This window comes from Lichenostomus cassidix, chromosome 5 (assembly GCF_008360975.1).
Source record: "Lichenostomus cassidix isolate B80296 chromosome 5, HeHo_3.0, whole genome shotgun sequence".
In the NCBI taxonomy this organism is placed as follows: domain Eukaryota; kingdom Metazoa; phylum Chordata; class Aves; order Passeriformes; family Meliphagidae; genus Lichenostomus; species Lichenostomus cassidix.
Window position 1 is genome coordinate 19,003,323 of NC_139486.1, and position 26,850 is coordinate 19,030,172.

At 36.5% G+C, this 26,850-nt stretch overlaps 1 long non-coding RNA gene across 5 annotated transcripts in view; it reads right to left on the minus strand.

Moving 5' to 3' along the window:
* LOC146436078 (uncharacterized) overlaps window positions 1–26,850 on the minus strand; it is a 113,065-nt gene that overhangs the window by 50,279 nt on the left and 35,936 nt on the right. For 3 of the 5 annotated variants that reach the window (XR_014852503.1, XR_014852505.1, XR_014852504.1), the window contains one exon: window positions 15,659–17,738. The exons of 1 other annotated variant lie outside the window; for it this stretch is intronic. This is a non-coding gene — a long non-coding RNA (uncharacterized LOC146436078). Of the gene's footprint in view, window positions 1–15,658; window positions 17,739–22,955; window positions 23,999–26,850 lie in introns of those variants that run through there. One more of the 5 variants, XR_014852507.1, reaches the window with a different exon arrangement.

The window sequence follows — 26,850 nt, forward strand, 5'->3', positions numbered from 1 at the left end:
TATCCTTCCATTCAGCCTCCTGCAACAGAACTGTATTGATCTGGAGAAAGGGACTAAATTTTTTCATCCTCAAGTAACACCAGAAATTTCCTTGGATTTGAAATTCTGTGTAGTGGGGCATAGAATGTAATCCTATGCCACCCTCATTAGACCATTTCACTAGAAATTATGACCTCTAGAATAGCTGGGACCAAAGAGAGTTCTTTACACCATGCTGTTAGAAAGATTTTTCAAATGAATGGGCAGCAAGACCACAAACAGCATTACTTAATATTCATAGTGAGAAAAGTCATAGGAGAAACTTTATTTATGTACAGTAGAGTTTCAATTAAAGTCTAAGTTTTTATAAAGTTGAAAATCACTGCTGTCATTGGACTTGTAAATTCCTAATGACTACAACTGCCAAAACACATCAGACAATATTATTATTTCATTATAGTGGTTTGGGCTTTAGACATATCCAGCTGGACTATGGTCATTGAGAATTTACAGCTTTATGTTAAAAAACTGACATAGGACTCCACTGCATACCTGGCATCATTGTATTTTAATTATTTTGCATAATGGAATGGCTGATTTGACTTTAAAAACAACTGTGGGTTTTATCAAGTTAATTCTTTCTTTTTAACCCTCCTGTCTTTCTCTTCTCCAGTACCACAAGCCCTGCAATTTCCAAATTGGACCTTTGACCCATGTTTTAAAAAAAAGAGTAGGGATTTCCTCTGAGGCAGATGTCAGCAGCTACATGTAAATCAGCCTGCGAGATGTAGTGCCATTCAGGGAATACTTGAGCAGGCAGCTTTCCCTCCAAGGCAGAGAGATATCCTCTTAGCAATGTGACTCAAGGACAAAAGGACATGGCAAATGCAATAACTCCAAACATTATCTACCAGCAGTCTAAAACCTTTTAATAGTTGAAAGCTACTCCTCATCCTGGGGCAGCTTTTTCTCTTTTTCTAGTTGGCAAAATCTGTTGATAAGGCAGTCAGCTTTGCTATCACAATTTCAAACTAACCAAAAAACTTGCAATAAAATAGAATGTTAAAATATTTTTGGACTTATTCAACTGTGTATGACTGTGAATAGTGCATCATGATGTGTGTCCTTTTTTTTTCCATCCCCTGAAGGGAGAACAGGCAAGTATTCCATTCAGATAGATCACTGATTAATGTTCACAGCTCTCGGCATTCACTGGCTTCAGGAGTTGTTTATAGAAAATATGTAGCTGAGTCTCAAAGCCAACAACATTCCCCCAGGGTGCCCATTAAGCAGAAGGGCAGCACAGTTGTAAACAATCTACTTTGTAAAGTCAAAGAATTTGATAGAAAAGACATCTAAGTAATATTTAGTAAATATTTCATATTTTGCAATGTATAGCTTGCAGGAAGAGAGAAAAAAGGGAAAGATAAATTTTAAAAGTTATTCAAGTGAAAAATATCTCTCTAATCATAATCTAAAAATATCTCTCTAATAATAATCTAATAATGTTTTTTCATAAAATGGATACATCATAAAAGGCCATCAGTGCCAATGGATGAGACTGGGATCCATAGGTTTTCAAGGAGAAACAGAGCTCAGGAACAACAAGCCAAAGAGAGGACAAGTGTGTGTTGGGAAGGTACTGTGTAAGAGCTTCCCAAGGAGTGATAAAACTCTGCTGAACCCAATAGCACTGACGATCTCAGGACATGAAGAACATGATGCATCTGTGGAACCACAAGCAAAGATGGGCACCCACTGTGGCTTGGTGCCATATGGCCCCTGGCTGCTGTGCACAGATAAAGACTACAGCACAGATTCTCTACCAACAGGCACCCAAGGCCTTCTCTTAACACCTCCTCAGAAGGTCCTGGCACATCTCAGCCAGCCCCACAGCTTTAGGGGAGCAGCCAAAAGGCATCACCCATTCGGGCTGACCTCCCTGCTGCTTCTTCATTCTGGTAGCTGGGAATGAGTATGTGCAGATGCTCATGAGCTATGTGAGCACAGAAATGCGCTGTGCTGTTGTCTGTTAAGAGCAACAGCTTGATTATATTATTATTAACAGCTTAATGAATAAAAGGTGTTCTAAGAAATATTTGCTGTAATCTGTGCCTCCCTTCTTTTACAATTCAGAGGAATTTACAACTGATACATGCTAAGAAAAATAGAGTGAGGAGGAAACACAGCAACATTACATCATTAACAGGCGCTACAAGGTCTAATATACAAATTGTGCACCTTTAAAAATTAGGCAAGAAAAGTTGTTTGGAGAAGCGAGCATGGATAGACATCTATGCTTTATTTGTAAGGACAATAAGTTCTGTGAAACTGGTATATTTCCTTCACAATATGTATAATTGCAACAAGATACCTATATCATATATCAAGATACATACATCATATCACATCTTTCTCCTTCATCCTTTCCACAACATTCTGTTAAAACATTCCTGAGCAGAGACCTTGTCTTTCTAAGTGCTTGCAAAGAATTTATCTCCACAGTGTAAAATAAGGTTGGTTATTAAATTAAACAAATAATAATAACTGATTGGAACAGATGAAAGTGGAAAGCTTTAACCAGAAATATATGGGCATCCAGCATTTTACATTACCTTGAAGGATTAAAATTGAATCTTACAGAATCACTGTTCTATTAGTTTTATCACTCTTGTCATATCTAGAGGTCATCAATGCATGCTAAATGTTAATTAAGGAGAACAATTGGTCTAAACAACCATAGCTTTAGAAATATCTAAGAGTACAAATTATATCATAAAGACATAACTTTTCTCTCTATTTATTTTTAAATGCTTCAGCAGCCAATTCTGATTTGGTGAAATGCACCAAGGCAAAACACTAATTTTGATATAAGTACAACTGAATTTTGCTTTGTACTGCTGTTATTCCATATTATGTTTCTTCTAAGCTGAAAAATAATGAATTACACTTGTAAAAAATTTGACATGCCCTTAAGCTCATAATAATATAATTTCAAACTTTCAACATCCATAATAATCATTGTTTTAATTATTGGAGCTGATAAAAATGAGTCTGCTGATTTTTACTTCTCATAATTGTTTGCTAAAATGCATGTGCAACTTCTCTTTTTCTCTCATGCTCTTTTTTCATAATGTACAGTCTAAAGACTTTTATTTCATCAGATTAAAAAGAATAATTAAAAACCCCCAAACAAACCAAACAGCAAAAAACCCCCCCAAAAAACAAAGACCAAAAAAAAAAAACTAAAAAAACCAGACAAAAGAACAACCAACCAGCAAAAAACCCCACTTCAGTGGCAGAAAAAACTCTGAAAATTATCTGTATATTAATCGGCAAATTTATTATTACTGCTGAGAATGAGGGTTTTTTTAAATTTTGGATTGAAACCCAAGATCAGTGTAGTTTCTCATAGCTTCAAGTTTCTTTGCAAATCCCTGATATCTCAAAATGTAAAGTAATGCATACTAAAAATTAAAACTTGTTGTTAGTGTTCTATTAAGTATTAATTTTGTATCTGAAATTTAGATACAGTTCTTAGCATGTTCATATTTAACCTGACCAGATTCTCACTCCAACAATGTCAATTGAATCAGCAGCCTGTAGTGAATTCTTGTGAGGAAAATATTAATTTCCAGTCACCTACTGCTGATGGTGATGTCACTCAAGAAGTACTAAAAATTGGCTGAAAGAGGAACATGGGATTTTGCGTCCCAAATGTATGCCAAATACAACCTGGACCTGGTCTCAGACCAGAATTTTCTTCCTGAACATGAAACTGTGTTTCTGCAGAGTAAAATCTCCGTGTTAATGGATAACTTCGAGGTCTCTCTACTAATCCAAAGGGCCAAGGCATGGGTTCAGACACTGGCACACATGTCCTGCTGTTTTTCACATGCTCTTCTGCATGGTTTTAGTTCATGTCAACCTGGACAATCCCAGGAAATGCCTGAACACCAGGAAATGTTCTCACAGAAAGTACAGATGAGGCAAGTGTGTCCAGAAGCTGCTATCTGTGACATACACTTTCTAGAAGTGACATAAACCAAGCCCTGGAGCATTTTGTCTGCCACCACAGACATAGCCTATGTGATACAAATTGGATCCAGATCATTAGGGCATTTCTAGCAAATTACCAAGAGCAAGTTGAACAGGGTTTATAACCAGATTTCTGATTTTATGCCAGCTTTCTAACAGCTGGGAGAGGATACTCAATACCTAATCCCAAACAGGCTGTCAGAGAAAATGTCCTTTAAAAATGTTAGAAATGCAATCAACAAAGCCAGTTTGTACCAGTTAATATTCTGTTACAGGAAAAGATCACTCCATATCCAGTACCAAATGTCCTAAACTGAGGAGATTGTTTTGTTTTGTAAACTCATAGCCTGAAGACTTTTTTCTAAGTGAATATTCTATGTATATAAATTTTATGTTTTTGTTTGTTCTCTTCCAGTCCTATTTTTCAGGCTTTTTCCTGCAGTCCAAAGAAGAATTTTTGAGCAGGAAAGATGAAGGACCTGTGGAAATTATAATGTATTTTAACCTGTATAGTTAAAGAAAAATAAATTGTGGAAAGCCAGAGTACTAGTAATATTTTTACAAATTAAATTTTTCTACACATACAGATCTATTGTAAATTCATCAGTGTTCAGAAAACCAATTCATGTCTGATATAGATAGATTTTGTTTATATTTTCGCATTCCAATTTACCCTCAAATAAATAACCATATATTAAGCAAAATGCCTCAAGGAGAGACTCCCCACCACTTCAAACCATACTCACTGTGTCTTTTAGTCCCTTCACATATATTTTGACATTCTAATAATAAACTAAAAAGAAATAATTATTTCAGCTGAGAAAAGCCAACATTATTAAGTATTTAAAGTGACTGAAAGTTCCCTCCTGTTCACATATGTCTTAAAAATAAGTGTTCTTTCAACAAACTTGGAAGGGTATCCAGGGTTAAATCAGAATGTGTCTTGAGGAAGAATGTGGGTTTCATCTCATGACGTACCCAGTTTTTCAGGCAAATTTTTATATAATAATCTTTCATAATCTACTTTGAAGGTGGCAATATGATAAACAACTATTGGGAAACATCACATCTTTTGAGTTATTCTTGTTTCATCAATTCATGACTCTCAAGGGTGTGACTAATAACCAAACATGGAAAAAATTCCCTAGGTGACCATGGCTGATAACTTCACATTTAGAAGTTGGCAATGTTTCTCTCCAATCTAGTGACAAATATGTTGAAGTGTCAAACAGAAAACATATACCAGATTTATTATCATAATTATTATTTCAAACTATATTAACTCAGCTTTCAATATGTCTTCATCCACGACAAAATATCTTTTATCTTGTTAGATTAAAATCCACACTGCAACAAATATTAATGCATTAAATGTAATATTTGTGACATGAAATTAAATTAATCAGAGATGACATAAGACACATGGAAGTTATTAGAAGCCTTTCTATATGAAGAAGCTACCACAGAAACTTTATTGTAAACTTCAGTAAAGATGAGAAGTACTTGCCAGTGCATTTGAACATGTGAATGATAGTTGCACAAATTCATGTGCCAATTTCTGTAAGAATCTGTTTGCTTTTTCTGCTGCTTCTCAATTAGTGCAATGACCATCCTGGGCCTCATCTCTGGTGCTTGTTGACAAAAGTGCCATTTTCTATGAAAAAGTACAGTTGTTGTGAAATGTTTGTCTTTTGCTACTTTGTTTTGACATTTCTTCTGATCTCTTCATGCTTCATAATGCAATTAAAAGACTGAAATAGTTATAAAAGATACATGAATGAGTGGCAACTGCAAAATATTACTCTCCTTGATTTGTGTATTCAGAATATGCTTGTTTCCACCAGCTGGTAAAGAAAGCTGCAGTTAATTTACCCATTATCTGCATCCTGTTCCAATGCACACTGAGGTCAGGTGAAAGAAAGAAAATGATTGCTATTGTACCGATGCATTTAAAGAAAATCTGACATATTTACTGTTTTTCTTCACCTGAAGGCTCCTAGAATCAGGTAAATTTTGTGGAAAGATCATTTTTATTAAAAAACAAAACCAAAAAAACCCAAGTGAAACAAAAATAAACCTCCCCTCACAAAACATAACCTCCTCCAAATATGTAATAAATGCTAAAAAAAATCAGTCAAATGAGTGAAGGAAACCCAGAGGATATTAATTTTAACTCAGCCAGCTTTTGGGGTTAGAAAACTTTTGAAATGCTGCTCAAGGAGAGGAGTCCTTCCCCTCTTCCAGAGTGTAATGCCTCCCACAGGAAAAAGTTCTTCAATGACTTCTCCTAACTGAGTCCATCCCATGGACAGTTCTCCATGAACTGCTGCAATGTGGGTCACTCTTCCATGGGGTGCAGTCCTTCAGGCACAGCCTGCTGCTGTGTGGGTTGCTCACAGGGTCACAACACAAACCCTCACAGGTTTCCTGGTAGGACAACCGTGGGCTCCTCTCTCCATGGGTCTGTAGTGCCCTGCCAGGAGCCTGTTCCAACACAAGCCTCTCAAGAATTCACAGCCCTCTCTCAGGCCTCCACCTGCTCTGGCATGGTTTCCTCCATGGGCTGCAGGAGGATCTCTGCATCCCCCTGGATCTCCGTGGGCTGCAGGGGCACAGCTGCCTCACCATGATCTGCAACAGGGGCAGCAGGGGAATCCCAGCTCTGGTGGCTGGAGCAGCTCCTGGCCCTCCTGCTGCACTGACCTTGATGTCTGCAGAGTTGTTCCTCTCACATATTCTCACTCTGCTCTTCCCTGGACACAACTACAACTGTGCAATACCTTTTTTTTCTTCTTAAATGCATTATCACAGTGGTGTTACCACCATTTCTAATTGGCCCAGCCTTGACCAGCAGCATGTCTGTCTTGGAACCAGCTGGCATTGGCTCTTCTGGACATGGAAGAAGCTTCCAGCAGCTTCTTACAAAGCCATCTCTACAGAGCCCCTGCTACCAAAACCTAGCCATTCAAACCCATTACAACTTTTTTGTCCCTTCTCAGTTTCAATCAATTTTTTTAAATAACTTTAAAAATTAAAGTAGTAATCAGTCAAAGACTGGCTCAGTATCTCCTTTCCAATCAGCTGTGCCAAACAGTTTTTTGTCTTTAAGATATTTAATTTAGTATAATTAATAATTCATTAAGTGCAATGTAAAGTAAATCTCCACTTCTAAACAAACACTAAATAAGATAACTTAGCAACAAATGCAAGATTTTTGCAGGATTTTTGGCTCCACAGAAGCCATTGTTTCAGCATGGTAGTTTCTGAACATGGGATTTGTTTCAATAAAAAATATGAGTTGTAATGATCTGTGAAAACCACTGCTGGTAGCCAAGTCCCAAGTATAATGGGAACTGGCAGGCATGTTGGTGGTGATTTGGGAAATCCAAAAGAGGATGCCTAAGATCCCTCAAATGGAAAATTAAAGGACATATTATCTTGGTATTTTTGTAAGCACTGAGGACTTTTCATGCAAGCTTGATTCATTCAAGTATGTAAACAGGGAGGAATTTACATTACATGACTAGTTATGTCACCCAAGTGTCCTCTGAGAGTAGAGTTGGTGGTGACTGGTTGCCAATAATGTCAGACTGGGAGGCCAAGTGACCCTGAGAGCTGATTCCTGCTCCATTCCTGCAGGAGCTTTCCTGAGAGCTCACAGCTGCTCTACTACAGTGCAAGGTGTTTTTTCTCTGTAGAAGAGTATATCAGGAAATGCATGTGTCCATGAATGTCAAAGGTGGAAAAACAAAATCATGTCCTTTTTCTTTCCTTAAAAACAGATCAAGTTTCCATTGACGTGTCTTCACTGAAGCCATCTGAATTATGGTATGGATTGATTTGGTTTAGTGATTGTTTAGTTCTAGGAAACTCAGTAAAAGTTCATAATTTAAAATTAATCATGAACAGTTAAAAGATTGGTAACTGAAGTTCAGAAAAATGTAATTAGAGGCATCATTAAAATTGTGCAAGTCTAAGATACAATATTTTCCTGATACTAAATATTGCTTTTCTAGGGCCAAGTAATTCAGTCAAATGAAATATAAATTGCTTCACTGACTTAGGTGTACTAACTCTAAACTAGTGGCAGTGCGGAGGGGAGGACAGTTATGGTGCTTCAGGTGGAATAGGCAATGTTGTATGTATTATTAAAATCAATAAAAATAATATGTCAAAGCCTAAAGTCTTGGGCAAAGTCACACTATAAAGCAGTATTTATGGATTAATAAAAACATGGTGTTTCTCTTACTACTGAGTTCTCAAGTGACACCAAATTACTGTTTTTCCACTGTGTCTACTAACCATCAGAAGCAATTCCAGTTGATAACCTTTCAAAGGGAAGTCTGCATGAGGGAGAAGTATTTTTTCCATTTTGGATGCTTGCACTAAGAACTGACAGAACCACACTGAGTTAATTTTCCTTGTAAAGACCTGTAAACTGAGTCTGGATTCTGCTCTTTTGGTTAATCTTTACCTCCTGCCCCATCCCATTTGAAAAACTGGTAATGCATCTCTCTGCTGTAAGCAGACCTTTGTACATTTTTTATGTATAGTTTTTTCTACGATTTTGGAATTAAAACAGAAGGTGAGATGTCATGTTACTGAGGCTTTGGTAGTAAGAAGAATTTTAGTCTGTTTTTCCAACAAATTCTGGACAGAAAAAATAAATCAAAATCATAATCAATATTCTTGATTGAAGACTGACTACACCTTTGGCCTTCTGTCATACCTGGCCCCTTTGCTTATCTCATGTAAAAAATTCCTGTCACAGCAGGATTAAATTAAAGAAGAGCTAAAGACTACACTGTGATGTGCACCCTGTACTGCAGCACCAGGCTAACTGGAGGGCTAACTTGAGTCTCTCTCAAGCCATGACAAAATCAGTGGACAGAAGAAAGAGGTAAGTACAGGTGAGGAGGAGGTAACTGAGTCCAAGGATCTAATGAAGTCTCAGTCCCTCAAGCTAGCTGAAGTAATTTGTTTCTGGAAGAACAAATTTGCCACTGCTGCTGTGTCAGACAGAAATTCCATCAGGATCCAGAGGGGATTCCAGGCCTTTTATCTTGGAGGAGGAGACTCACCTTCCCTGTAATTTTGCCACTCTATGTCACCGTCTGCTCTGTCAGGGCTAATATTGCCCTTGACTCAGCTTACCCCTCTTGAGGCAGTGGGGACAACACTCACTCCTATTGTTCTATTGCAGATACAGCAACACGTACCTGCTCTCAGGCCTTTTGATCACTTCCCACTTGCAGACACAACCAGTGATTGCATTAATGGCAACAGCATGAAAGACACTGAGGAGGGGTGGAGAGAGTTACAAAGACATTTTTCAACTAGGTGTATTGATTTCAGTTTTATGTTTTGGTTCATTCATAATTTATAACAAGCTCATTTTAAAATCCCTAGTTTTGAAATAATACCCGAACTTAGTTACAAACTCTTTCATGAAGTATCTAACATTCAGTTGTAATAGTTATTAGACAGTAATTTTAAAGCTTCCTGTTTTCTGTTTCATTTAATATTCATATTGATTCTTATTTATTCATATTAATATTCAATATTATTATTTCATATTCATTAGTTTTGTTGGGTTTTTTTTTAAAATCACCCAAGAAGTTTAAACATTTTTTATGCTAATCCAGCTGGACCAAAGGAGAAGAACCAAGTGAAGAACAAAAATCAAACCTTTCTTAATTTCTTACAGTAAAATTAAAGAGACACAGGAAGGTAAACATTCTAATAGTCTATGGAAAATAACAAAATTCTATTACAAACCTACATGATAACAAGATTCTGATGTCTTAATTTCTGGAAGAAAAATTATGTGTACTTAAGTCTCTAGTTCACTTAACAAGATCTGTAGTTTCAAAATGTAGGTGTGCCTGTCAATAAGCTTGTACATGTATATAGGTACTTTTAGAGCTCTTAATTGTTTCTGGCCAGGAATTCTTTAGAAGAAGTTCATTATTAGCGAAAATGGATTGTGCAAATTCCCTCAGGTCAGGCAGCTGCCCTTTGGGAAGAATAGCACTGAGTTATAAATAGCAGAAAAACAGTTACTATATTAAAAGCTACTTAATTTCTTTTCAGAGATTTCAAATAGAAAAGCTGTGTCTGCCCATAACCTATACCTGGAATGATAAATGAACAAACCTACAGTTGTCTGAAGACTTTGGCAATGTCTTGAAGCATGTCTGCATAGCACCACAACATTTTTCTGTCAACTTTCCACCAAGTCTCTCTTTGCCAAAAGAAATAGTGAAAAATTGTACAACTATGTTTTCATAATTAATGGAACTTATTTCCATATAAAGATAAAATATCTTGAATTTTTCCAAGTGATGATTGATATTATGGACCACAATACAGAATTTTGCATCTAAGTAAAAGTTGGTTCCAAATCAAGAAATGTATGTAAAGCACAAAAGAAAACAAAATGGATGAAAACAGGTAGTCAACTTCCTCAGAAGATAAACAACAAAACTGAACAGACCAAGCAGGATTTGAGAATAAGATAGTGGAACACTTTCCAGGTGCTGCACCATCTGAATGCCACTATCAATACTAAATGCCACTTTGAAACCATACAAACAGGAAATTTGGATAAATGAAAGTATATAGAACTGTGCTAAGAAAGCCAAGGTAAACGTCAGCTCCTCAGCACTACTTACAGAAAAAGGAGCAATAAATCTATCTAGAACAAAGGACAAAAAAGAGGTAAAAAGCTGCATGACAAGACACAAGAGGGAATATATGAGTAATATCATCAGACACAGAAACAACTGCTGTGAAAACCAATAGTAAAACACTTTATCAACTCGACAAGATTCTAAGTGGTAAATTTGCATTAGCTAAAGGATATACTAGCAGAAACAAACAGAAAGACCACAAAGAATGTATACCACATCATCAATCTGGGTACTTGGTTTTCTAAGCTTACTCTTCTTTTTTATTGCACGTCCAAGTTTCTTGTCTTCACTTTCAAACCTCTCTTCACACCATAACCTCTTCTTGTTTTGAACTTTTAATCTATAGAGTAAATTATTTTCTTCTTTGATATTTCTTCAGTCCACCTCTCTTGTTTACACGTGAGACAATTGAAAAAAAGCCCCTCCTTTGTCTCAGTCCCATCCTTTGCTCAAATATGGAGGACCTCTGTGTAAGTGCTGTGAAAAAATATATTCTTTTCCTCCTTATTTCCCAGGATGGGATTAAACTGTATCAACAATAGTCTTGACAGACACTAAACTACTTTTTCTTAAACACCTGTGATAATGTCATATTAACAACATTTATGTAATCAGGGCAATGCCTTATTTACTTTACTACTTTGCAACACAGGTAGACAATTTAGTATTAATTTTTCATTACAATTTTATGTCCTTGAAGATGATGCATTATTAACTGTTCTTGAAACAGGTGAGAATATGTTTTCAATCTTTCAACATGTGTCATGTTTTCTAGGTTTCTCAATTTTTGTTGTTTTCCTCTGTATTTGCACAGGACAATGCATATCTTTCTTGTAATGCAGGGCCCAGAAGTGGACATAATAACAATGTTTAACATTTGGGGTTTTATTTCTATTTTTCTTGTTCTGCAGGGGTTTGTTTGTTTCTTTTTCATTTTTTTCCACCCCGTATCATCCACAATGCAGTTTACCTGCTCCAAAATAGTATGAATATGCTGATTCTTCTTCAACTCATAATCTTGTTTATAATGTAACTAACCTAAGAATTTACTTTGTTTTCTAGTTGCCTATTCCTTGCAAACAATTGTCTCTGGATTTAATTTTTTTTCAACCATTTTCAAACTGTTTCAGTACATATAGACTGCATTCCAATTCCACTCTTTGTTGCTCTTACATTTGCTCACAGTTTCTTATCCGCAAAGGCAATAAAACTATCCTCTAATTCGTAATTTAATTCTTCACTGAAAATAGTGAATTCAACTAGACCCAGTGCTGACCTTATGGCATCCTATACATAACTACTCTGGAACGAAATAGCTTTTTACTCCTGCCTCTTTATTGTTGATTTGGCTAGAGCTACATTATAGGCACCATATGGCTTATTAACAACAATAAACTAACATTAGATTTTCCTGATAATACAGACTAAAATATGAGCTCAGAAAAACAAAGACAAAAATATTACCCAACAGTCTGCTTAACAAGATGGAAGGATGAAAATAAAGGAGGAATCTAATAAAATTTCACAGTTCTGAATTCAAACATTGAATTATAAAAAAAAATATATATGAAGCAAGTGTATTCTCACACTCTGAGAATAACACGTAGGCTGACAGGAATGTACAGAAAGAAATAAAAACAGAAAGTTGGAAAGCTGATACTAAGCAGTTTAAGTAAAATCTGTATAAGAACATCAAGTCCTTTAACTTTCCTCCTCAAAAATAAATTCCACTTTATTGTATATTTCTGAAAGCTACAAGTTTTCCAAAGGTATGTAGATAGATGTCTAAATGGCTGTGAAAATGCATATCCCCTAGAAAAAATGTATTAAAATATATCAATTAATAACAGCTGCTGAGATATGTCAAAGAATTTTGCAATACTTCTCTTTACTGTTATCCAGCATAAGAGAGTGAAATATTTTGACTGCATGTTTAAAATAAATTCATGGAATCTGTTATAACAGGTGTAACTTTGTGCATCTGGAGGAAGAAATATAACTACCATTTTAAAGTCTTTATTATAATTCAGTTTTTTGCATCTTAATAGCATATAGATATATTATCTATACACAGCTACAAACACACACACATGAATTTTGTTGGGAACAGAAGAAACTTCCAAAAGAACAAAAGAAGAAGCAAGCCTGGATTCTGCCCTTCCCGGCCGGCTCTTGCCGAGGGGCTGCCTTTGATCCTCCCATGAGCTTCCAGCTCAAGAGAACAATACACTCTTTAGTTCTTTGTGTCTCCCAAAGAAAGGTGAAAATCCTCAATACAAGCACTTGCCACCAGTGAAAAGTAGGACCCAGTAGTAGGAGACTAATAGTAAAAAGGATGTTAAAACTGTTTATCCTCCTCTTCCCAATAAATCTGTGGGTGTTTTTTTAGTTCTGGTTCAGCCGGTGTATTTTCAGCTCCTTGAAGTACACCCTACATATTGTGTTAGAAGTTTGAACTGAACAGTGCTGTTCCCATTCTGTTTTAGCACTGTGCTGAAATGAAGTCAGCACTTTTGCTAAACATCTGTTTATGTGTTTTACCTCTGTTTTGCCTAATAAGATCTCTTAATCATAATATTTTGTTTTTTAAAAGTTTCTTTTAGGTTTTCAATCACTGGCCTCAGAATAATTTTGTCACACATCCACAGCACCTGGTCATATCACTCCAGGCAAGCTTTGCTCTTTGCAACTGTGTCTGGATTGCATTGCAACGAGCTTCACCATCCAGCTGGCATTAAATTAGCCATTGATGTAATAGCTGCATTAGGGCATTGCATGATTGGCAGTTCACTTCTGCAGCACAGCATTTTGAAGAAATTCAGCTTTATTAAAATTGTTTTTGTCTTTGTAAGAGTTTTCAGCATTATTTCTAATAACCCATTTCTTAGTTAGAAGTCTTTGGGTCCTAAGACCCTGTACATTGAAGTTTGTTTTCATTTGCCATCTTGAAAAGAGGATTTGATTATATTCTCCATATAATTTATAAAATTTCCTGTGAATTAGGTGCACTTAATTTTACCTTTCCCATAGTTTCCTGATCTTGTATATTATAAATTTAAACTGGCAAGTGTTCTATTATTTTTTTTTCATCTGTTATGTCTTTTGTCTGGACTTTCTTATTTTAATTATGTGCACTTTCTCTGAACACTGCTTTGAGCATTTCTGTGCACATTTCAGCCAAATTTGCTGTTAAAGGGATTTCTGTGGAGTTAGATCTGTTTCTTTGCAATCCCTCTTGCAGGCTTTAATCACATGTCCTGCAAATAAGGCTGTCTCTAGTTAGCAAGTCTTTTGTGATTCCAGTGCTGTGTGTGGATGCCAGAGTTCTCAGCTGTGTAATGTTAATATTGGTTTAGGATGTAAAAACATGTTATCATATTCCAGTTTCATTTATTAGAAGGTAATAATCCTCAGGCATCTTTATCTGCTCTTCCAGTGTTTCAGGCAGTATTCTTAGTCACAGCATCTCACTCAGCTATGCATCCTTTTCCTTTGCCAATGAGCTTTTCAAGGAATTATTTTCATTTTCCTTTATTTTTTAATGGTCCCCTTTCCACACAGGATCAGTATTAACTTTGCATGGACAGGTTTCCATTTGGAAACATGGCAGTCATGGTTTGTGTTTTGCTGACCACTCTGATTTCAGTCATGCTTTGTATGTGACTTTGGCTCTCACAGACATTAAACAAACATCCACATTTCCCAGACCTATCCTGTTATTTCAGGTGAATTATGGTTTCTCTATGTACATTTGCAGATGGGAAACTCCTCCCCAGATACTGGACATTCAGAAACCCTGCTCTTATGGATGTCTGGCAAAAGGTATGATCTATGTATACCGTGCTATTGCATGTCTACACACAGAAAATTCAGTATTATTCAGGAATAAACAGAAGTACAATGCTATGTGTATCCTCTGGGTACTTTCTGACACCTCCTGGAAGAAGCAAATATGTTTCTCCTGCCCCCCTCCTTTCAAGAGCTGGTAAAATAATTTCTCATATTCTCCTCAATTATTCTGCGTATAGAGCAAATTCTATGTAAAATAGAAATGTTGGTACTGAATAACTCTACGATGAATGCACACTCACTTATGGCTTACCAAAAAAGGTATCTTTATTAAGGCATGTATTTAGAAAGGTATTACCCTGAAACTGTAATCAAAACACCTTTTGTTTCCAGGCTTCTCAAAGATCTTCTTTGTGCAAATCGGGATTTCTCAAAATTTCGGTGTATGTTGTTACTTGAAAATAATACTTTGTTTTACTTGAATATGTTTAAAACAGTTGTGTTGCAGTTTGGAGGATGTTGCAGCAGACTTTACCCTAGAGCTTCTCTACCCAGCCCGGTTCAGCGCCTCAGTGCTCCAAACCCTCTGTCCCAGGGCTGGACACTGCGCTCTCACCGGCCGGGGAGCCATAAGGCTAGCTCTGGTTCGCCTGCTTCCACAACCGGCGGTGATAAAGGAGGCGAGGAGGGTCTATGCGTTGTGTCCATGGAAGATGTTTATTCGCATGGTGCAGCAGAGGCCAACGACCTCCCCGAGGCAGAGATGCCTCGAGGGCGAAGGCCTCACATGCTCAGCACATGTGGAGCATAAACACACGTGGAGCATAGACAGCAAGATGGCGGAGGGTAAGGGGTTTTATAGGGAAACAGAGAGGGGCAGGCACAGCACACAGCCCAGTGACCTCTGGGTACAGGGGAGGTACAGGGGCGGAGTTAGGAGTACAGGAACCAATAGGGAAACCCGAGGGAGTGGCCAGGGCCACGTGGGGTTAGGGTACAGGAACCAATAGGGAAAACTGGGGGCGTGGCTAGGACTATGTGGAGTAGGGAAGGCAGGACAATAGGTGACAAGTACAGTCGTTAAGAAAGGGGTGTGGGGAACTTGCAGCCATTATCACAATACAGTTGTAAGTCAAACAGCTGTACTGTATAAGCCTTGATTTATTAAAATTCTTTTTAATCAGCTAACTGCATTTGGGTATATGTGGTCTAATGGTGGTTTTCAGCAATCTGAAATCTGAGCAGAATCAGAGCAAGAGAAACTAAAAAGTAAAAATTTGCAGTTGGTTGAGATCTATAAAATAAGTTACTTTCAAGGAAGTGTCAATCAAGTATTTAAAAATCCTTGACTCCTTAGGCACATCATCTCTTTAAGTTTATTTGTAGGATGATGTTAGCTTTGAAGTGGCCCCAGTTATTTAAGGTATTCCTAGTGCCTCTGGGTCTATTCTGCCAGGTCTCTCATTTCACAGCCTGCCTCAGAACTCTAATACGAGATAATCAATGAAAATAGAGATCTCTTAGGAGCAAATGCCTAGACAAGAAAACAATCCCTTGTTTGGCTTGCTGTTGCAAACTGTTGTGCACTAAAACACAGCAAATCAGTCCCCCACTGTGAGTTAGAGACTTTGTTACAATAAATTCCTCTATGATGTGAATGTTATTTCAAGCAGAACATACAGACATATATGAAATTACTGACTTGAAGATAAGCTCACTGGGAGGAAATACATGTCCCAGTTTAGCCCGATTTCAAGATAGCAGCTTGGACATTTAGGATTAGATTTGAAGAGGAATTGTACTCCAAATCTAGGCTCTGCTTAAATGATTAGGTATGAGATAGGTATAAACCAGTTTCATTCAACGTCAGTAGAATCAGTAGTTTCATTTTTGCTTAAAACATCTGCAATGAGCACTCAGGTCCACTTGAAAAAAAACATAAATTTTCTCCAGACAGAATAATACCGAATGATAAAAAAGAAACAAAACAAAACAAAAAAACCCCAACCAAACAACAACAAACCAACTCCCCCACCAAACAAAAAAAAACAAACACAAAAAACCCCCCACAAAAAATCCCAAATCATACTTTTCTAGTAACAGCTGTTGTAAATTTTTGTTTGTTTGTTTTATATTGAGGTATTCATGCAAATATTAACAAAATTATTAGCAGTGAAGATTTCCCAGGCATTTGTTTTGACATACACTTATTTGCCGCATATGCTATGAAAGGATCTCATTACTTGATTTCAGATAATAATTGGGCTCAGTATAAGGGTTGCTTATCTTTAAGTACAGTTGTGCCAGCAATCTGAACTCTGAGAAAAATTTCAGGAAGAAAGAGAAAGATAGATTTGTTCTCTTCTTGACAGAGTTAGATTTCGTTGCAATGAGAGATTACAGTTATATAAAACCTTTCGTTTCTAAGAAACCTTTTGTGCTTGAAAAACTGTGTGCATGTATGAATCATTTCACAGCACTAGAACTATTTTCACCCAACACTGAAATGAAATCAACATGGCAGGTGCTTAAACAGCATGGCATAATAATTTTGGAATGGAAGAAGCAAGGAGAGTGCTAAAATAAAGCTTTAGAAAGAAAGAATGTGACCAGCCATACAAATTAGAACATCGAGATGCTTGACCTGTTTTTGGTTAAAGCTTTCCTTGTGAAGAAAGTCACATGAAAATACACCAAATAATATTGATGAAAAGCATTCAAGCTGTATATTTTAAACCTTCCATCTAATCAGTCAAGCTGGTTCTTTTGGCACTTAAAACTAAAAGAGGTAACATATATAGAGAGATAAAATTTATAAGCAGATAAAAACAAACGATTGTGAAGTACCCTGTCAATTATTTGAAATGAGAAAGTTGCCAACAGCATTTTAAGAAGAGATACATCTCCTCAGGTTTTCTGCTTATAGATCTCATGGTCAAATACTACGGCATAAATTTTTGACAACTTGATCAAAATAGATTGTACTTGGCATTTTCCATACATGAAGCAAAAGAAATACCATAAACAAGCCTTTCAATTTATACTGCTTTTCATCATGGTGTTCAGCAAAGATGAAGAACATTTTCCTTTCAGCTGTCACAGGGACATTCCTGCTGCCAGTGTCTGATCTTCTGCACATGTGCACATCCATGGCAAAGCTCCTACTCTCTCTCTGGCTCCAGGACAGGTTCCCCTCAGGAGCTCAGCAGTGTTTCACTTTCATTAGCTGTGTGTTTGCTACTGAGTGAATAAACATACATTGATCAGTCAGCAGAGAATATCTCCTTTTCAAGCATTAATTCTCATTATACACTTAAGAGTGTAACAAGTTTTTATCATACTGATTTCACACAGAAGCAACACCTGAGACATGAAAGTGAAATTGGGCTGGAAACAGAGCACTAGCCAATGAGAAAAAAATCCAAGAATTCTGTTGACTTACAATTCTCTGCTCTAGCTAACAGGCAAATTTCTTATTACACCTGCTTCAAACTGAAGTAACTTGATTTAAATTTTTCAGGACAATTCTATCCCAGTGAAAGATGCTCAAATGTTACCTTGTTAAATTCCATTAAAGCTTAACTATAGTGCATATCTAACATAGGTCAATTTAAATAATTTTTTCTTTTAAAGAATGCTGTGATTGTGCATACAATAGCTCAATTAATACCTTTTATGCTTAAAAGATATACAAAAGAAAAATATTTTTAGTATTTTTGTTTCTCTTCTGTAGGTCCTTAATCTTCTGTTAGTGGCAGAAAAACAAGAAAAGGGACCATTACTGGAAATTTGTGTCCTACTATTAAAAGCTACCTGTCTGAAAATAGACCAGGAAGAGATTATAAGACTGGTCATGTAAACTGAAAACACCAATTGTTAATATGTATGACCAAGAGAGATGATACAGTAATAGTCTGTGCTTTGCAATTAGGGTGTTTGTATTTCAAACACAGATTCCGTTTTCATTACTGAAGTGGGAATGAGAATTGCAGCCACATTTTGAACTGCAAATCTAACAGAAAACATTCACAGTTGACTACACATGCAGCCAGATATAAAAGATGAGCTTCTTAGCAGTGAAGGAAATAATGAGGTTTGGATCTACATGGAAAAAAGATTGAGGTTATGATTGAACCAAGGTGCTTCTGCTATTGAAGAGACAGGGACAACCTCTTGTAATGTTGTGGCTGGATCTGGTAACACTCAAATATCATGATGAGAGTAACCATAATATTTGAGATAGTAGGGACTGATTTCTCAGTCTTGAAATCTTTGTTGACAATGAAAAGACTAGTCCAATTTGCTGCAGAACTTCTGAAAAGTTATTAGGAATGCACTTGTAATTTTGGGGAGAGAGAAGTTCTACAAAGAGCTACTTAGAAAAAAAAGTCACAGATCACAGAATATTCTCAGTCAAAAGGGACCCACAAGGATCATCAAGCCCAGCTCCTAAGTGAATGGCCCTTACAGGGATCTAACCCACAACCTTGGTGTTACTAGGACCATGCTCTAACCAACAGAGCTAATCTCATTATATACCAGTATTTTTTATAAGACTCAAATAAACAAGTTCCAAGGATCATTAAAGAATTTTCAAATATTTTTTTTTCCCTTTGAAAGAGTTGGACAAAATTCTGTCTTCAGGTTCTTGTTATTCCACTGTGTGGTTAACTCTCTTGCTACCGTAAAAGTATTTAGTCAAAATGTTCTTTCCTGATTATTTATTCAGGTAAATCAATGCAGTCTATGAATAATGTTTTTTTACTTCACCTTACAAAAAATATGCTTTAAACTACAGGTCATGATACTAGTCTTAGGCATACAGTGGAATGGAAACAAAAGGAAATATTCCTCTCCCAGATTCTGAGATTGGTCTCTACTGGAACACTTCATGTTTTCCAGCAAGACTCTTAACACTTCATCTCTACGACAACAATGCAGTGGAATTGAGGAAAGTCCAGCTCACCTATATCATGCAGCAGATATGTGCCTTTCTTGAAAAATTGAGAGCAAATGAAGGTTTGTCTATAGCAGGTGTTAGAGCAGCCTCTTTTGGTTTATCTAAAGAATGTGTTTAAATACCAGTACACTAATTCTCCTGGGACGTGATGTGCCAGTCACAAACAGCCCTTTTCAGTGACACTCTCTAAAAAAGTCACCACAAAACATTCTTTTATAAGTCCAAGTGTGTTAAACTTTCCGGTCACATTCAAACAGCATAAGTAGAACTATGGGGTTTACATAATTCCATGAATTTATAGTGATTAATCCACATTTGGATTCTTTTAAACTTTGCAAGCAACTCAAATGTCTGTGACAGTCACAGAAATACACTGGTTTGTTAGGTATAAGTGAGAAAGGTGCAGTGGAAGTTACTTCATCGTGTGAAGCCAGAGCACTGCAATTCTGACCGTTGTTGTTCCAGTTATGTGTCACTGAAGGCCTCATCAAATGCCACAAAACCATCTGTGATCAGACAGTTACACTTAAACCTCTGCAAATGAAATTAACTAAAATCTAAATCATATTTAGGAAGATACTGCATAGTGACAAGCAATAACTAATCTTGTACCTTTTTTTCAGGTATATGTAAAAATTATAACCCATAATTTCATATTTTCTAAATATTCAAAGTATATTGAAATCACACATAACAAAGAGTTCTCCTGCTACAAGTTGTCAAATCTGCCTGGAATCAAATTAACTGCTATCTATCCAGCCAGTGCACAGTAGTCTGGGCTAAGACATTACCCCTAATTATTATCCAAGGCCAAAAAAAGAAACCTTACATAAAGAGTAGCAGCACCTCCTAGCAAAATGGGAAAAGCAAGGCCTTCCAAAAAGCTTATGGTTGGATTGTCTCTTTCCAGTGGTACTATGAAATTTGGACAGATATCATTCTGTGTGAAAACAAAGATGCTTCCTCCTTTCCAAGTACCCTCATACACAAACACCAACCGGTGTATAAGTGTGATAAGGGAGACTGAAAATTCCCTGAAATCAGGACTGTCCCAGTCACATGCTGAAGGAGATTTTCCTGTTTCATGGTTTCACCACTTCTGAAGCAAAATGACTCAGGGTGACAGCATAGAGCAGCAAACATCAAGTTTAAGAAGGACTTAAGAAGAAAATCTTAACCAACTGAAACTTCAGGTGACTCTAGGCAATTAATCAATCTGACTTCTAAGAAAAGTTCTGTTAAGTATTTGTTCAACTCTCTTCACAGCCCATCTGTCTTCATGACCCATGTACATTCATGCACTTGAGTTTTCACTCATCAAGATGCTCACAGGAACAGTGATCCACTGCCACAGCAATCGATGGAAAAACCTCCCACTGATTTCCATTGGATAAGGCCCAAACCCCACACATGAAGTTTTACACTGCATTCTCACACATCAAATGTTAAACAGTTGCACACGGGAGCAGCTGCATTGAAATTACCTATATTAAGTCAACATGGGATATTGCTCAAAACAAAGGACTACAGACATCTCAGAGCTCTCTTAAAAAAGTCAGGTAACAGAAAGAATATGATGCAATTTATAAGATATAATCATGACTTAATACAGAAATATCAGAGTACCAAATACAGGATTTGCAGTCCCTGAAAACTTGTAATCATTTTTACAGTTAAAAAAATGAAATAATAATAAAAAATAAATAATTACCTTCTCCAAAACAGAAAAAAAAAAAAATCCCTCTGTTTTGGTTCACCATGAGAAGGAAAATAAAATGAAAGAAAATGAACTTGTCAAATAAATTATATGTTGTGAATCACTTGCTCAGATCTGTTCATTAAACCAAGGCTTCTATAAAACACATTGTTCTATATGAAAAAAGGCTTTTTCTGTTTCTTCCCAGCTGCATGAAGGTCTTCCATTCAAAATTTCACTTTATTCTTCTAATTAATTACACATGTCTTTGTAGCTCTAACCTTAAAATGTTATTCAAAAAGAACATGCTTTTGAATCAATATCAATCACATCGTTTTATTTTCTCATGGGAAAAGATGATGCTCAAAGGAAATTAACCTTATGTTGACACTATCTTGTTTCCCTATAGAATGTGCTTCTGGCCTTTGAAAAGTCTGCAGCATTGCAGAAATAACTTCTGTTTTTTTATTTGACTATTTTGTTTCAAGAAAGGTGGAGGGCAGAATGATGTCCTCATACTTACAGGATTGATATTGTAAGTTTCCTGTTCACACAATTCTTGGTTACACTAATTGCTCTCAGCATTAAAATGTAGGATGTGGTGGAGTTCTCCAATGTGATAGAGTGATAAAGATCAGCCTTATGTTTCTGCCTCATATTGTCCTTTCATATTGCTGCCAAAATCAAGATGTTTAACAGTGTCCCTGTCAAGTTTTCCTCCAGTATAAACCTCCACATTGTTAATTCCCAAAATGTGATGTTCATTATTGTATTCCTTTTGCAAAGACTATAAAATCGCTCAATAATGTGAAAATTTCATTTTTATTTTTCACTTTCCAGAAATGGTTCCTATCCATGGGACAGGGCAAAATCAAGAAAAATTCGTTTTACCCAGTATGTCCACATACTGGTAGTATTGATCAACTGACACTATATTTATTGTATCCTATTAAAATTATGTAGCAAACCCAGTAGACCTACTGTATTGCAGCTCTCAAGGAAGAAAGGGTCTTGGGAAATACTGCAAGAAGTACATTTCAAAGTAAATATTGCTAGTCTCACAAAGAAATCACAGAATCACAGAATCAGTTCTGTTGGAAAAGACCTCTGAGGTCATTGAGTCCAACCTACAGGCAAACACCACCATTTCAACTAGCCCATGGCATAAAGTGCTACATCCAGTCTTTCCTTAAACACCTCCAGGGATGGTGACACCACCAATATCTAATCACCTTTTCTGTGAAGAACGTTTTCCTCTGTGGAGAATTTCTTGCTAATGGCCCACCTGAACCTTCCCTGGTGCAGCTTGAGGCTGTGTCATCTTGTCCTGTCACTGTTACCCAGGAGAAGAGGGCAATCCCCATCTGGCCACACCCTCCTTTCAGGTAATTATAGAGAGCAATAAGGTTCCCCCTGAGCTTCCTCTTTTCCAGGCTAAATAACCTAGCTCCCTCAGCTGCTCCTCACAGGACATGTGCTCCAGACCCTTCATTGTTGGTGAAATCTTAAGGCATGGAAAGCAGAAACAATTTCCCTTGTACAAACTGTAAAATCTTTGATCAGTAAGCTGACAGATTCCAAGCCCAATAGTAAAGTTGGATTTTTCAGCCAAGAATGCCACATGTAAATGTGTGCTTCCAATTTTACTTTTTTCTTTCTTTCTTATTTTCATTATTAAATGCGATTTTCTATGGGGAAAAAAAATTGTTGACAAGAAAAGCAACGTATCTCAAAGTGAAGCTTATTAAATGTCATAAAAATTCTATGCATCATAGTACAGGAGAATTCTTTTGAACTTTTGAACTCCAGATTCTTCAAAGCATTGCTCCCCAGAATCTATCAAAGCAATGTATACTATTGCTGTGGAGAGGATCTTATTCTTGATGCAGTTTGGTATTTTTTGAAAGAAGGAAATCAATCATGCCTCACAGAAATCTTTGAAGCTCATTCTAATGAGAAGTACTTCTATTATTTTCCTGGTTTTATTCACTGCACTCTCTTTTTTATGGCTAAAACTATTCCAAGGAAATGGTCTTAGCAGTTGGCTGCTTAGCACTTCATCTGTTCCTGCTGTTTATTCTTCCCTTGAAGTCACACTCCTGTGTTAAAAGCACTGAACTTGTCCCTGTAGCCACTGGTCCTTATGCAATAAAGCCACACACCACAGACATCAGATGCAATTAAACGGTAAATCAAATAAGCAGGGGGAATGCCAGAAGTGAAAACATCATCTCTTCAGGACTGTAAATAAAACAAGCAGGGGAATGCCCAAAGTGGAACCATCATCACTTCAGGCTCAACAACACAAGTCTTTATAGCTAAAGTCAAAAACTAGTATGAACAGCAAGATTTTCACTTGCTTCTATGATGTTATAATTACATCTCTACCAATATCAGTAGCAATGTTAAAACTGATATTAATAGCAACAACAGCCTCATACAAATTCAGGTAAACTGCTGGTATATCTTGAAGACTCTTGAAGACTCATCAGTCATTGCTGATCATAGGTTTCACTAATCTTTCCCTTTTTCTTTGGAGACTTTTGTGTTCCACCCAAAGCTAGTGACAAAACAACAGTCTGACTGACACAGAGCCAAAGCCTTAATATTGGTTCCTCAACACCAGTGAGTTAGAATATGTTACAGACAGCTTGTGGTAGAACAAGTGTGGCTTCACATATTTCTTTCTCTGTCAAATATACCAGCACTAAAAAGTAAATTTATACAAATTTATACAATAAGTTAGGATTTAAAATTATTATGACTTACCCATTATAGAAATAAAGCAAGAATGTTTAGCTCATCTTAGACATATTCTGTGCTGTCAGGGGGATTGACTTCTGTCTCTAACACACCAAAATACAGGTATTTGACTTTAATAAGTCCATTCACTCTGCCCATATTAATATGATCATTGGAAGAAGACTCTGGAAAGCAATCTTTGTGCTCACTAGATTCTTATGACTGTATTCATCACATTTCGACACCACATTTTTTTCAGATTCATTATTAACATTTGAACCATAACCATGGAATATCTTTGCAAGAGTGTGTCTCACATCGATCTCATGGTTTTGGTGAAATAGATTTTATTTTTTCTGAAGCGTTCTCAATTACAAAAATCCTCTGCATTTGCTGTTAATTGCACAGATCCATTGGTGGTTGTCCTAACTTGATTACAACTGAACTATCCATCTCTATATATAAATATTTTTTATCAGATGTGCGATTTTTTTTCATGAAATTTATTTCATGAAGTTATTTTTAAGCTTGTGTTTTTTTCTTCTTTCTTCAAACTCGAGTTGTGCTAATGTGTTTTGTCTGATCAAATTGCAAATATGAACCCAAGAACTTTCTGCCTTGACATAACTTGCTTGTATTTTCCTGTGAGATAATTGAATATCAAGAACAACCAAATATGGGTTGAAGAAAGAGTATCTCTCAAAAGGATTTTTAATATGAATGAGCCATTTGATTTAAAACAGTGACTCAGTTAAACAAGAACATTGAGAATCTTGACCAAAACATCTCTCCTTAAAAACTCTTCAAAGTGTGCTGGTTTTCCATATTTAACTTTTTCTTGTGTCAGTTTCTTTTGTAACTAAAAAAAGATAAAGATTTTATTTCCTTCACATTCTACTGGTAGCTGACTTTATTGTCACCGCAGGCCAATGAAAGATTTTTTTTATGTCTATCCTGCTCCCCTTCTAACACTAGCCTAAAATAGACACTATTCGGAGGATGATCTGTAAGACAGACCTTTCCTTTCAGCTCTGTTGTGTGTTCTCTTGACAGCCTTTTCATCTGCTGATATGGCTTCCTCAAAGTCCTGTCTGTGGCGTCCTGTGGATACAATGGGAACATGACATGGGTAAAGCCAGCACTTGAGTTACATAACAGAAAGAGTTCTGTATTCTCTTATGCACTTGTATAGTTACCATGTTTCCTTTGGAACTAGATGTAGTGAAAAAGATTGTCATGATCTGGTCTTCAATCAGAGACTCAGCTCCCAAAAATATCAAGGACAGTTCTTCAGTCTTAGAAACACCAGTTCTTTTCTGCTCTTCACGCAGTTTTTAATAAAATTTACTTATTTTGTGTCCTTATGTTCAGTTCAGTACTTCTCAAAGCTCAGTAATAAATGTTTTTAATCAACTTGTGATTGATTTAATGGGAACATTTACTCATAGTAGTACACATGGTTCAAAAATCAGAGATAACGTACAGACATCTGCTCCATTCAGTATCTGAGATGTATTCCATCTATAGTTGACAGAAAAAGTCCTCATATAACACAGAGCTAGGGACTCACAACCAGCTTCAAAATTATTCAGTTGACCAGAGTGCTCATTTATATGTACAAGTATTTGGTCCCATTTTAAATAGGTAATTTTAACTGTAATATTAATATATCTCTACATTTTTACTTTATTAATTAAAAATGTCAAGAATTACAGAGTTCTTTATATTGTCTAAGCAATGCATGCATCTCAGCAATGCATGTTATAAATGAACCTTCTGCATTGAACTTCCTCCCCATGCTCTACACAGGTTTCTTAATAAGAAATTCAAACCAATTCTGGCTTGAATCCACAATATTGAGAAGATTGTCCTCATCCATGGGAAGAAGGTTGAGGCCAACAGTTCTGCTATTTCACACAATGAAAGTCTTCACCAGAAAGATGTGTTTCGGATAAACAGAAAGCAATTTTTTCTCCTGGATACTTGAGGACCACTGTAGTGAATCTTCATTACTGAGCATAAAATACGAACTAAGAGATTTCACAGAAAGCTTAACATTCCAGATAAAGGCAAACCTGAGTTTTGGCTCCATAAAGACACCAGGACTGAACGTCTGTTCTTCCACCCCTCACCTCACATACTCTTAGGAACAAAATGGTTCAGAAATAATTGTTACCTGAGGGATTAAATTCTAGCATTAATTTGTCCATTAGTATAAATTCAGATTCACAGGTATGTTCAGTCTTTTTTTTTAGTATATTCAGAATACCTATCATTTTCAGCAAGACTTAAAAGATAAATGAACTAGAAAGAATGGGAAGAAATTCTTTGGCTCTGCACTGGGAAACAGTCACTATTATAAAGGTGGAAAACGTTTGGTGGAGACATAAGGGGCACTGAAGCTAAACCATCAGCTTTATATAATAGGAAAAAACAAATATGTGATTTATATATTTTCCAACTGTGCCAACTGTGGTGTTAAACACATTATCTCCACGATGGTATGGTGAAGACATTTTATTGCAAAAATCCAGGGGTTTTAAACCATTAGTTTGTTATGAGTTTATGTACTTGTGAAGCACAACAAATGTGCTTGACCAACCACCATAGACCACGATAGGAACAGGCATCAGGTGTAACCAACCATGAGCCCTCCAGTGTGAGCACTTATTGGTTCTAATAATTGTTTTACAGTTATGTAACTTGTTTTTCACCTCTAGTTTAGCTGAGTCATTCCCACAATGCTTTTCTAGTTAGCCAAAGTAACAGAAGAGAGTAAGGATTTTATAAGGGCAGCAAGACCCTCACTTTGCAAGGCCTTTCTGCTCTGCAACAGCCAACCATGGTTTGAGTTTAGAGAAACCTTCCACTGTTCATCTTGATAGCCCAAAACCATTGGAGCTAGCATGTTATGCTAGGATGTCAAGCCAGTGATGACATTCACATTTTACAAG